Source organism: Pogonomyrmex barbatus, unplaced genomic scaffold (assembly GCF_055798465.1).
Source record: "Pogonomyrmex barbatus isolate J1 unplaced genomic scaffold, ASM5579846v1 scaffold5, whole genome shotgun sequence".
NCBI classification, from domain to species: Eukaryota; Metazoa; Arthropoda; class Insecta; order Hymenoptera; family Formicidae; genus Pogonomyrmex; species Pogonomyrmex barbatus.
The window spans coordinates 2,094,530-2,107,121 of record NW_028297149.1 but is presented as its reverse complement, the minus strand read 5'-3'; the positions used below and the strand labels follow the sequence as shown (position 1 = coordinate 2,107,121).

General features: G+C 35.4%; 1 protein-coding gene and 1 pseudogene across 7 annotated transcripts in view; one reads left to right on the top strand and one right to left on the bottom strand.

The window, feature by feature from the left end:
- The window catches only part of LOC105424069 (uncharacterized), a 474,166-nt gene that overhangs the window by 407,473 nt on the left and 54,101 nt on the right, over positions 1–12,592 (bottom strand). The window lies entirely within an intron of this gene.
- Positions 10,795–11,714, top strand: LOC148935278 (uncharacterized; annotated as a pseudogene).

Genomic DNA, 12,592 nt, shown 5'->3' with positions numbered 1-12,592 from the left:
CATGCTTTTTTTTAGAAAGGATTATTATATATATTTATTATTATTATAAACAAACTTTATTACAATATAAAATAAAATTTTTGTAAAAATGGACATCTATCCATTTTTTATATTGATTTATCACAATTAATTAATTTATCACTATATTTTGCAATTTTAGTATCTCTATTATTTAATAATATTGTCGCGTTCGCGGCGTTACTTCCCGTGATCGCGATACTCGGCGGAGCGCTCTCGGAAAGGAAGAACACTGTTTTAGGAAAGACTCGCTCTTTATTAAACCAACGGTACAGAAACGCGTCCGGCCACCGCAGAATCTGGCCGTGAAATCTGAAAAACAGTCGGAGAACGACGCGTTGCCAAGGGCCGATCCTCTATTCAAACTCTTATCGATTGATATTGATTATCTTTTAGCAGCGCCGAACGGAATACCGCACGGCCGCAACACTGCCCCCCTCTTCATAAAATTGTCGTCCCGACAATTCTTCCTCTTTCAAGAACTTCCTCTTAGGAAAAGACTTCTGGGCTCCTGGCGACTTTCTGCCCTACTCTGCTGCTCAGGTTACCGGGCGCCGCTACTTCCAATCCCAGTCTTCTCTACTCTTCAGAAGAATCTTGTTCTTGAAATTCTCGCGTTTCACTCTTGACTCTTCGTCTTGAGCTTTGCGCACTTCTCTCTTCTATTTTTCGGGCAAAGTGGGGGTAATCGTCGTGGACCCTTTCGTCTTTCTAAAAGACACACTAAGCCCCTGCCTCGGCATTCGCCCATCGTCCCCCGGAAAAACCACGACTCGGAAAACCGGGGGCGAAGCAGACTTCATTTCAGTTTGAAGCACGAGCTTGAAGATCTTGCTTGGTGCTCAGGCTCGAGGATCTCCCCACGACGCTTCTCACGACGGAAGGAAGCTTAAAGAAAAATAAAACAGAACACAGTAACTCAAAATAATTAACAAGAAATAAAAGTAATGTCGAAATTGGAAAACCGGGCCCCGAAAATCTCTACTTAAAATTCTTCCCTTTCTCTATACGGAGCTAACCTGTCGGCATGCACAACCTTGCTTTTCCGACCATCTGAACGAGAAATACAGAAAACTACATCACTAATTTTCTTAATTATCTCAAAAGGCCCCTCCCAATCGTTCTGTAGTTTGGGAGACCTACCCTTCTTACGATGAGGATTAAATAACCAAACCTTCTGTCCTTCCTCAAAAACGGGATGCCTAGCCTTTCGATCATAGCGGCACTTGATCTTCAAAGACCTTGATTCTAATCTCTCTCTTACTCTCTGATGAATTTCATCCAGCTTCTGCCGCAAATTTCGAACGTACTCTTCCGCTGACTCGAAAAAACCATAACTGGGAGGAGTACCTCTTAGCAAATCCATCGGCAAGGTAAGATCTCTTCCGCAAAATAATTCTGAAGGAGTTACGCCTGTAGCCTCATGTTTAGAGGTCCTATAGGCAAGAAGAAACATGGGAATCCAACGATCCCAATCCTTTTGATTCTCTTCAATAAACTTTGACAAATACTGTAAAATCGTCTGATGTTGTCTTTCAACTTGACCATCAGACTGAGGATGAAGAGCGGTCGTCCTCGTTTTCCTAATTCCCAAAATTCTCATCAATTCTTGAAAGAGCTGTGATTCAAAATTCCTTCCCTGATCAGTATGAAGTTCCAACGAGACCCCATATCTAGAAACAATCTGATTAACAAAAATTTCCGCTACCGTAGTAGCTCTCATATTTTTCAAAGGAAAAGCTTCTACCCATTTAGTAAAACAATCAACAACAACTAGGAGATACTTGTTGCCTGAAGAAGAAACAGGTAACGGGCCTAAAATATCCATCTGAATCCTCTCAAAAGGAGCTCCCGAATTAAAGATTTGCAAAGGAGATTTCCCCTTATCTGCAGCTCCCCTCTTCGCAATACAAATCTTACAGGTTCTGCACCATTCCTCAACATCCTTCTTACAGGTTGCCCAATAAAAACGTTTCCGGATCTTTTCCAGCGTTTTATTGATCCCGAAATGCCCTCCAGAAGGAGTATCATGAGCTTCTTCTAAAATCTGCTTCACTTTGCTTCGCGGGACCATCAACTGAAGAAAACTGTTTTTTAAATTAGGAGCCTCCCATCTCTTATGCAAAATCCCATTTTGGACTTCCAAGGCATGCCATTGATGCCAATAGGAGGAAGTTTCTTTGAAAGGATTGTCAGCCAATAGATCTTGGCTGACAATCCTTTCAAAGAAACTTCCTCCCAAGAAGGTCGCAAATCATTTTCTTTGGCAAGTAAAAACATTGCCAATTCCTGATCCTCTATTTGAGCCCTTCGCCAATCCTCAGAAGAATCCTCACGCAAAACAATACGAGCAACTACTTTATCCTCAAAAAGCCCTCTCTGAACTTTCACTTTAGAACAGAATCTACATTTTTCTTCTACACAAGGGCGTCTCGAAAGACCATCGGCATTACCATGTATAATCCCCTTTCGATGAGCAACATCAAAATCGTATTGTTGTAACCTTTCCATCCAACGAGCCAATTGTTCCTCCAAGTCTTTGAAGGACATCAACCATCTCAAAGAAGCATGATCAGTTCGAATAGAGAAAACCTCTTTCCGTACAAATAATGATGAAAATGTTTCATCGAATCTACCAAAGCTAATAACTCTCTTCTTGTTGTGCAATAATTCCGCTCAGGTTTGTTCAAAACCCGACTATAATATGCAATGACCCTCTCATAGCCGTCCTGAACTTGTGAAAGTACCGCCCCTATTCCAAAACCTGAAGCATCCGTATCCAAAATCATCTTTCCTTCCCCCTTCGGAAAGGAAAGAAGAGGTGCAGACGTTAATGCCTGTTTTAACCTCAAAAATGCTTCTTGACATTGCTCAGTCCATTCAAATTTAGTCAAATTCTCAGTTAATTTAAATAGAGGCTTCGCAATTGAAGAAAATCCTTTAACAAACTTCCGATAATAAGAGCAAAATCCAAGAAAACTTCGGACCTGTTTCTTATTCTGAGGAACTGGCCACTCAGTGACCGCTTCAGTCTTCTCAAGATCCGTAGCGATCCCGGCAGAAGAAACAACATGACCCAAATATTTTACTTGTCTCCTAAATAAATCACATTTCTTTGGGTTAACACTAAGTTTCGCAGCACGAAATCTCAGAAGAACCTCTCTTAAATTCTCTTTCATTTTCTCAAAGGTTTTGCCAAATACTATCACATCATCTAAATAAACCAAATTTTCGAAAGTAAACCCCGTAGCACCCGTTCCATAAGACGTTCAAAGGTAGCTGGGGCATTACACAGACCAAAAGGCATCGCAACAAATTGCCAAAGTCCATTCCCCACAGAAAAAGCAGCCTTTTCCCTATCTTCGGGACGAATTTTCAGTTGCCAATAACCACTCTTCAAATCCAGAGTAGAAAACCAGGCATTTCCCGATAACTGATCAAAAAGATCGTCAACCCTTGGTAGCGGATAAGAATCTTTTTTCGTAACCGCATTCAATTTCCGAAAATCAATGCAAAATCTAAGAGAACCATCTTTCTTCTTTACCAAAACTGCTGGAGAAACCCAAGGGCTTGAAGATTCTTCAATTACCCCTTGTTCTTTCATGTCCTCCATAATTTTTTCAACTTCTGAACGCATATGAATTGGAATTCTCCTAGGAGCCTGTTTGATAGGACAAGAATCCATTAATTCAATTTTATGTTGAAGAACTTCACACTTTCCTGCAACAGCTTGCTCCGAAAACACGTCACGAAATTCTCGCAACAATGTAGCGAAAACTATTCTCTGATCTTCCTCCAACTCTCGGGAATTATTATTAAAGAATTCTTTCCAACTCCGCGGGCACAGCTTCGTCCTCTTGCTTAATTCGACGACAAAAATCTTCCCTATGACCTCCACGGAGAAAAGATTCTATAACAGTTTGCATCCCTATTCGTGAAAAGAAATCCGCGCCCAAAATACAATCCTTTCCAATATCGGCAACGAAAATCGGTAACTCTAAATCAAATCTCCCTAACTTTATCTTAGCAAATTATCTTAGCAAATATTTTAAAACTAATCGGGACTCTTTCCCCCGTAGGATATCTCAAATTTTCTTCCTTAGCTGAAAAACGCTTCCCTTTTCTCCCTATAAATTTACTACTCACCAAGGTCACATCGGAGCCCGTATCCAATTTAAAAAAACAATCTTTCCCATTAAGAGAGCCTTGAAAAACAAAATTTCCTGATTTTTCACACCCTCTCTCAAAACGCCTACAAACACCTGGGGCATTTCTTCCATTTGTCGAGCCCGCCCCTGTAAGTTCGACAAAACCTATTTTCCCTGCTGTGAAACAGAAAGTGATGGACACTCAGAACGGAAGTGCCCTTGTTTTCCGCACTGCCAACATTCCTTTTTCTCTTGAATTTTAAAATTCTTCTTTTTCTTAAAATTTAATCCCCTCGTTCCACGAGATTCTACTTTGAACCCGTTTAAATCAGGATTACTCTTATAATTCGAGCAATCTTTAATCTCCTTAAAATTAAAATTTCTCCGCTCTTTTAAACAATTCTCCCTAATAATTTTAATAGCCAAAGCTCTTTCTACCGCAGCCCTCAAAGACGTTAACCCTTCTAGCTGCAATGTCTGTTTAACATTCACATCAGACAATGCAACTACAAATTGAGAACAAGCAATTTTGTCACGAACTCCAGGAGAACATTCAGGATAAGCTAATCGAGATAAACGCTCGATATCCGAGTCTAATGCAGCTAAATCTTCTCCGAATTTCTGTTTTCGATTCGTAAATTGATAATAATAATTTTGCGAGGATAAATTTTCTCCAAAACGTAGCTCTAAACGCGCGACTAAATTTTCAAATTGAGAGTTCTCAAAATCCGTGCCCCCTTCCAAAATCGCACGCGCTTTTCCTCGGAGACATGACGCTAATACAACAGCCTTTTCCGCGTTTCCCAAATTATTCGCCCGCGCAATTAAATTAAACTAAGATATTCGCGCAACGGAACACTACCGTCGTAAATATCGGGCTTAAGTTTCAAGTCGGAATTAAAATTTGAAAAAGGAAATGACTAGCCTGATATCGGACGTTGCGAAATCTCTTCCTGCGGACCGGGCATTGAAAATGTTTCCGTCTCTCGACGAGCGCGCTCCTCCCTCAGAGAGCGAAGCTCCTCCAGCGTTAAGCGAAGAATCTCCTCCAAGTTCGGAGACGCCTCTGGCTCTTCCGCTCGAGTACAGGCCCTTTTTCTCGCAGAGATCACTCTCCGACTTTTCGCCTCTTCCTGTCCAGTCCCCGTCTCTTCTGTTTGTCGCTCCGCCATTATCTCACACACACACACACACACACACACACACACACACGAATCGAAAAATTCGATCCCGGACGAGCCCCCAAAATTGTCGCGTTCGCGGCGTTACTTCCCGTGATCGCGATACTCGGCGGAGCGCTCTCGGAAAGGAAGAACACTGTTTTAGGAAAGACTCGCTCTTTATTAAACCAACGGTACAGAAACGCGTCCGGCCACCGCAGAATCTGGCCGTGAAATCTGAAAAACAGTCGGAGAACGACGCGTTGCCAAGGGCCGATCCTCTATTCAAACTCTTATCGATTGATATTGATTATCTTTTAGCAGCGCCGAACGGAATACCGCACGGCCGCAACAATATTATAATATTATCACGCTTTCCACGTGTTTAATACATGCACAATACATCCAAAGTAAAAAATATCTCACCAAAACACGTTATTAGTTAGAATGAGATGGTGTATATTTCTTTCTCTCTCGTAGGATTTAGCCAAAACATGGCGGATCAGAGTCGTGGCCAGTCTCTTATTGTAATGTCTCTAGCGATGCTGACATTTCCGCGTTTCTGTGAAATGAAACTAAAACTAGAAACCCATTTGACACTAGAAACAGAGTAGTGCACTTTTATTTTGGACATATTCCAAACGGTGATAGTTTGGCTTATTTTGTTTTCTAAAAGTTGGCTGCCATGTAACTAAACCGAGAAGTGTTCTGAATCCATCATAACCTGTAAAAATGTCGAAAGATGTTTCATTTGAAAATTCAAGACTATAATAATAAAATATATAATTTTGTAATAACAAAAGATATTTGCGATTTAATGGTAATATAAATGATAAGTATTATAATAATATTATTGTAGTAACAAAATTTTTGTTATAATTAATATTTTTAGAACTTTTATACGCAGAAACGTTTTTAATTAAAAAGGTGCTGGAGCAACAATTGAACTCCAATAGGAAGACACCCTCATCTAAATGAACTAAAATGTCGATAATTTATCATATGGTAAGTTACCAACATTTTTAATTCTATTCACTGCATTGCCATATTAAAAATATACGTCAAAACTGCGTTCGAAAACGCATCCGTAATATCCATGGACTACGTTATATAAAAATGTGTATATATATAAATATATGCGTATCTATGCATATACATACATTACTAGATTTGTGTGCAATATTTTTAAAATATCATACAAATAGTGTCTAGTAACAAGATATATACATATATGAATTGTATATCTATATATAATTCTTTTATTGGCCTTACTTTTTTAGCAAAAAATTATTAAGAAATTATTATTTATGTTTTTGGCATTTTATAAAAGTTGCCAGCGCATGATTAACACCTATGGCACGTTATTAAATATCGGCCAGCACACAATTAACGCGTCTGGTATGTTATTAAGACTAGCAAGTACACAGTTAATGCCTCTGGCACGTTATTAATACCGACCAGCACACATTTAATGCTTCTGGCACGTTATTAAGACTAGCCAGTACACAATGCCTCTGGCACGTCATTAATACCGGCCAGCACACGATTAACGCCTCTGGAACGGTAATATCATCTATTTTGTTGATATTTGGCAGTGCATGAGTGATGGAAGATAAATAAAACGAGCAAAGTAATAATGATTGTAACGAGCAGTGTATCTTACCAACTTAAATGTAATACGTATTTATGTATTACTCAACTCTTATTATTAAAAAAAATCGGCTGCAATATATGAAAGGACTGAAAGTAAGGAGCAACGTGAGACACATACACAAAACATGAGGCATATACATGTGCACCCAACGTTTCGGATACTTTCAGATGGTAGAAGAGAATAGAAATACTATTCTACTTTCTCGCGCCCGACGCACGTAAGAAGAGAATAGAAATATTATCATACTCTTTCGCGCTTCACACGCCGTGAGAAGAGAATAAAAAATATTATCGTACTCTTTCGCTCTCGATGCAATGATCCAGCGTCTTGATTACCGCTGATAATTGTTGACATATAGCGAATTGAAAAGAGTAAGCAGATATTGATAATGTGAACGAAAACAGAAATTGTGACATATGATCATTCCACTTTACATATAATATTTATTATAATAAGCTTATAAAATTTTAAATAATACAATCAGAATATATATAAAATTATTTTACAATATATCTTTCAAAATTCTCTTAAAACGTCAGTTTTCTATGTTTTAAATAATTCCAAATTTTACAAGTTTGTTATATATTTGTTGTTGTAGCATATATTTTTGCTTGCATCAAATAAAAAAAGAAAGAAGAAGTAAGACGTAAAATTGATTATTCCATTACTCGTACAACAAATTTGAATGTGATGTTGAATTTGTAATTAATTACACAAAACATAGCAAATTTTGAATTTTTAACAGAATAACGGAAAATGTAGTGTAAAATAATTTCCTATATATTCTCATTTATTATATTATTTAAAATTTTTATTCATAAAATTATAGAACAGTTTATTATAATGAACATTATTTGTATAATATATGAATATTATTTGTATAATTTGTATAATATTTGTATAAAGTATAATGATTATATATGACAATTTTCGTTTTCGTTCACATTATCGATATCTACTTACTTATTTCAGTTTATATGCTAAATGTCAAGTAGTCAGCAGTAACTAAGATGCGTTCGAGAGGTTCGATTATCGCATCAAGAGCGAAAGAGTGCTTCACACTTTCGATCTTTCCATGTGCAGCGCCGATTTCTGAAAGCACTATTGTCATGATTCTAAAATTTGTTAAATTATAGAACAGGACGACAAATGATCGAGTTACATATGTGTGTGTTGTACACACACACACACACACACACACACACACACACACACACACACACACAATCAGACTTTTATTTCAGAGGCTCTATTAAATGATAGCGTGCCAGTTTTCACATAGTACTTTTCTATTTAATTCTTCTATAAGCACTCAAATCATATTTTGAAGATCTTAAAATATTCTTAGATATTGAACAAATGTGGATAGGTAATTTCAAGTTCAATGGTTACTTGGTATTATTTATATCGGCGGAATTAATTGAATGTTTCGGCCTGATTTCGGAGAGTTCTCCCATTACCACTCAAGATTCAGCATCCGAACCAGTATTCAGATAATACTTTACCATTTACTTTTCCTATAAACTTTCAAATCATATTTTGAGCGTAATGTAACAAAAATAATTTAGTAAAGAAGATATGCCGAAATATTCAACTAATTCCGAGTGCTGATATAAATAATACCAAGTACCTATTGAACTTGAGACTACTTACCCATATTTGTTCAATATCTAAGAATTTTTTGAGATCTTCAAAATATGATTTGAAAGCTTATAGGAGAAATAAATAGAAAAATACTACCCGAATGCTGATCCGAATGCTACTCGACCACTGAATCTTGTACGGTAATGGGAGAACCCTCCTTCAACTAATTCCGAGCCTTAAATAATGCCAAGTAATTATTCAATTTGAAACTATTTATCCATTTGTTTAATATTTAAGAATTTTTTGTGACTGTCAAAGTATGATTTGAAAGCTTATATCAGAAGTAATCCAATTGTGTGTGTGTGTGTGTGTGTGTGTGTGTGTATGCGTGCGCGCGTGCGCGCGTGCGTGCGTGCGTGCGTGCGCACACACACATACAATTAAATATCGCATTCTACGTATTACATATTACAAATTGAAAATCGAAACTACATAATAAATGATAGCGTACTAGCATTCAGATATTACTTTTCCATTTACTTGTGTGCGCACACACGCACACACACCAGACTTTTACTTCGAAGACTTTATTCTATATATATTCTATATAGTAAATTGAAGCACCTCTGTTGCAATATTCGGGAACTAATTTTGTGCTCATATTCTAAATTTTGCATAAATGATAGCGTGCCAATTCAAATAGTATTTTTCTATTTATTTCTCCAATAAGCTTTCAAATCATATTTTGAAGGTCTCAAAATATTTTTAGATATTGAACAAATGTAGGCAGATTTCAAGTTCAATAGTTACTTGGCATTATTTATATCATCAAGTAAATATGTAACTTAGACGATAACAGAAAACTGTAATACAAAATTTTTTTTGTTTTTATGTATCATTCAATAGCTTCCCATACTTAGTTGGATATTTTCTCTCATTCTGTTAAAGAATTTTTTAATCTATGTAAGTGTCGGTCCATAATAAGTGATTTAAGCTTTAAGAAGTAAGAAATTGACCAATTATAATCGAATATAAAAAGAATAACCGATTATGATTGATCAATTTCTTACAGTTTAAAGATTAAATATTTATTGTGGACTGACACTAAGGAAAGCGAAGAAAATAGAAAAGTACTAAATATATATTCAGTTGGTAAAACAGATGAATTCAGCATCCTCTTAAGCAGAAACAAGAATATCCTGAATTATTACGATCTTGAATTTCCAAATGAAAGAGAAGACATCTTCGACATCTTTGCAGGTTATGATGGGTTCGGAACACTTCTCGGTTTAGTTATATAGCAGTCAACATCTAGAAAAAAAATAAGTTAAACTATCATCATTCGGAATATACCCTCTATAAATCTATAATTCCTTTAATCCGCACTATAGAGTATTCTAAAGATAGATATAATAAGTATAAATTGCCCATTTACAAGTTTCAGGAAGAAACCTTCTATGATTTATTGTAATTAACTTTTTCTTCAATAAACATGATTTTTTTATAATATGCGACTTATACTTGTATTCTTTTATACAATTAAATTTTTATACAATTAAATTTGACAATAAATAAGTATACATCCATAACTGTAACCGAAACCGAAAAAGACCGAAATTCAAACGGTTACAATCACCGTTATCGGCAGAAAGACCGGAATTGAAATCGAAACCGAAATCGAAAATTTGATGTAGCTTCGGACTGTAACCGTAACCGGATCGAAATTTCATTTTGATCCGGATCCCTGCTTTGATATTCATTTCATCAAAATAATGATCGCAAGTGCACTAATTTTATAAATATAATACATAAAATAATTATGCGGGAATATCCAGCTTTATAATAGCGATAAACATCATACCTGATAAAGATCATTTACTGCAGTGTAAAATAAATACATATGTAGATGTATTACATAATCATCGAGTTAGAAATTTTTTGTTTGTGACAAGGTTTTGTTTTAATTTTAATTTATTTTTTCACAGCATGTCAGGTGATAGAAAATATTCATCATTCAAAAAGTCACCGTAGATATTTAGTTGCCATTAAAACGCAGAATAATTTGGACAGTATTGCGATCATAATACGGATGATATTCTTAATTTATTTTGCGAAGACAATTTTAAAGAATTCATTCATTATGGCTCAAGTGACTTACAAACTATTAGTTTTCAATTCAATAGTAATGTTATAAAATTTTAAATTAAATAATGAAAGATGTGATTAGCTCTCTTACACTAATGAATTTTTTTCAGGCGCTGATATTTCATCTACATCAGTTGATAATGCATCAAATGATCATAAATCTGATGTAAATGTTAATAATTACTGCAACTCCGACGTCGAAAATTACAGCTCGGATGATCCATTATCTGAGGATCATGACTGTGATTTGTTTGAAGATGAAGATAATAATATTGCAGGTACAGCAGGCAGTACAAATGCCACGACTTATTAATAAGTAATGATGCGATACCAAACTCTAGCTTATTGGTAAAAAATGAAAACGACGGATTCACATCAGAATTAAGGCATTGGGTATAATATAAAATTTGTTTGAATGCAATCGGTGATCTTCTTTGCATTTTAAAGAAACATATCCTGGTATTATCATTTTTATCTAAAGATTCTAGAACTTTTTTGAGAACACTGCGTGAAAATAATATAATGAATTTAGCGGGAGGATTATATTGGCATTACGGTTTATGTAATATCGTGGAAAAATTAATCATCGAATATAAAAAATTAGCACTCCCATCAAATAATATCAATTTAATTCTAAACATAGACGGTTTACCTTTAGCTAGGTCTTCTAAAGTTTCGTTGATCTATTTTAGTATTTGCAAAGTTAAAGAATGTTTATGATAGGTTGTTACTACGGAAATGATAAACCAAGCAATGCAAATGAGAGAAATTCTTAAGAGAATTTGTTTATGAATTAATTGCTATTATTACAAAATTTTTTACATGTTACGTCCTGATTGTCTGTTTTTAGGTCAATATATTTAAGTACTTTACCCTGGGATTGGACCGGTTTGTGAGTTAATCAACTCCAAATAGGAAACGATTTTATAAATTTTGTATCGAGGATCCTTCTTATTAATTTGATTATAATTTGGATAATTTACATCGAAATAAATTTTTCTTAATTTATGTTTAGGAATTTGCTTAATTATTTTAATTTTAGTTTGTCTTTCCAAATTTTTAAGTTTTAGGAACAATGAGAGGGTATTCTTATTTAAAATTATCGTTTAATTTAACTGAAATCTTAATCTTTTAATTTGAACTTTGCGCCCTCCTCTTTTGGGCATGAATACGTTTGAAAATAATTATTTATTATTAAGATTCTAAATTCAAATTATTCAGTCGCAACATCATTGGCTGCGACTAAATGGTACACTACGCTATTATTAGCGACCGGTTTTGGATTTAGAATTATGATCTTGATTTTAATTAAGAAGAATTTAAGATTTCAGTTTTCCCAATTATTTTAATTTAAAATTATCTTTATTTAGTCGAGGAGGCTTTTAAATTCTCCTAAGAGAAATATTACAGAAATTGATTATAAATTTAAGAATTTAACCCTAAGATTGATCTTGCGCCACAAACTAATGTCACCGCCTAGTTAGTACCGAAGAAAAGGCGCGGCCGCTTTTTCCACACGCATATTTATAGGTGGAAATGGTCAGAATTCCCGCGCGAGCTTCTCACCACTTCCTTCTTTCAAACCTATAATTTAGAGGGGGAAGGTTCTTTCTCAGAGGTGTCATCTGAATCTTCGTTGGTAACAATCGAAGCCTGGTACCGACAAGAATTCAATCAATAAATCAATAAATCAATATTTTATCATATTACGCGCATTCCTTCATTTAAAATTATAAGATGTAGATAGCCGTGACACTATAAATAATAAATTATTCATACAAGTTTCATTTTATGCAATTATTTGTAAAGTTCCAGTAAAATCTTTTATTATATACTAAAGGCCTGGTGGAGGGGGGGGGGAGTATGGAAGTTGTTCAAAATGC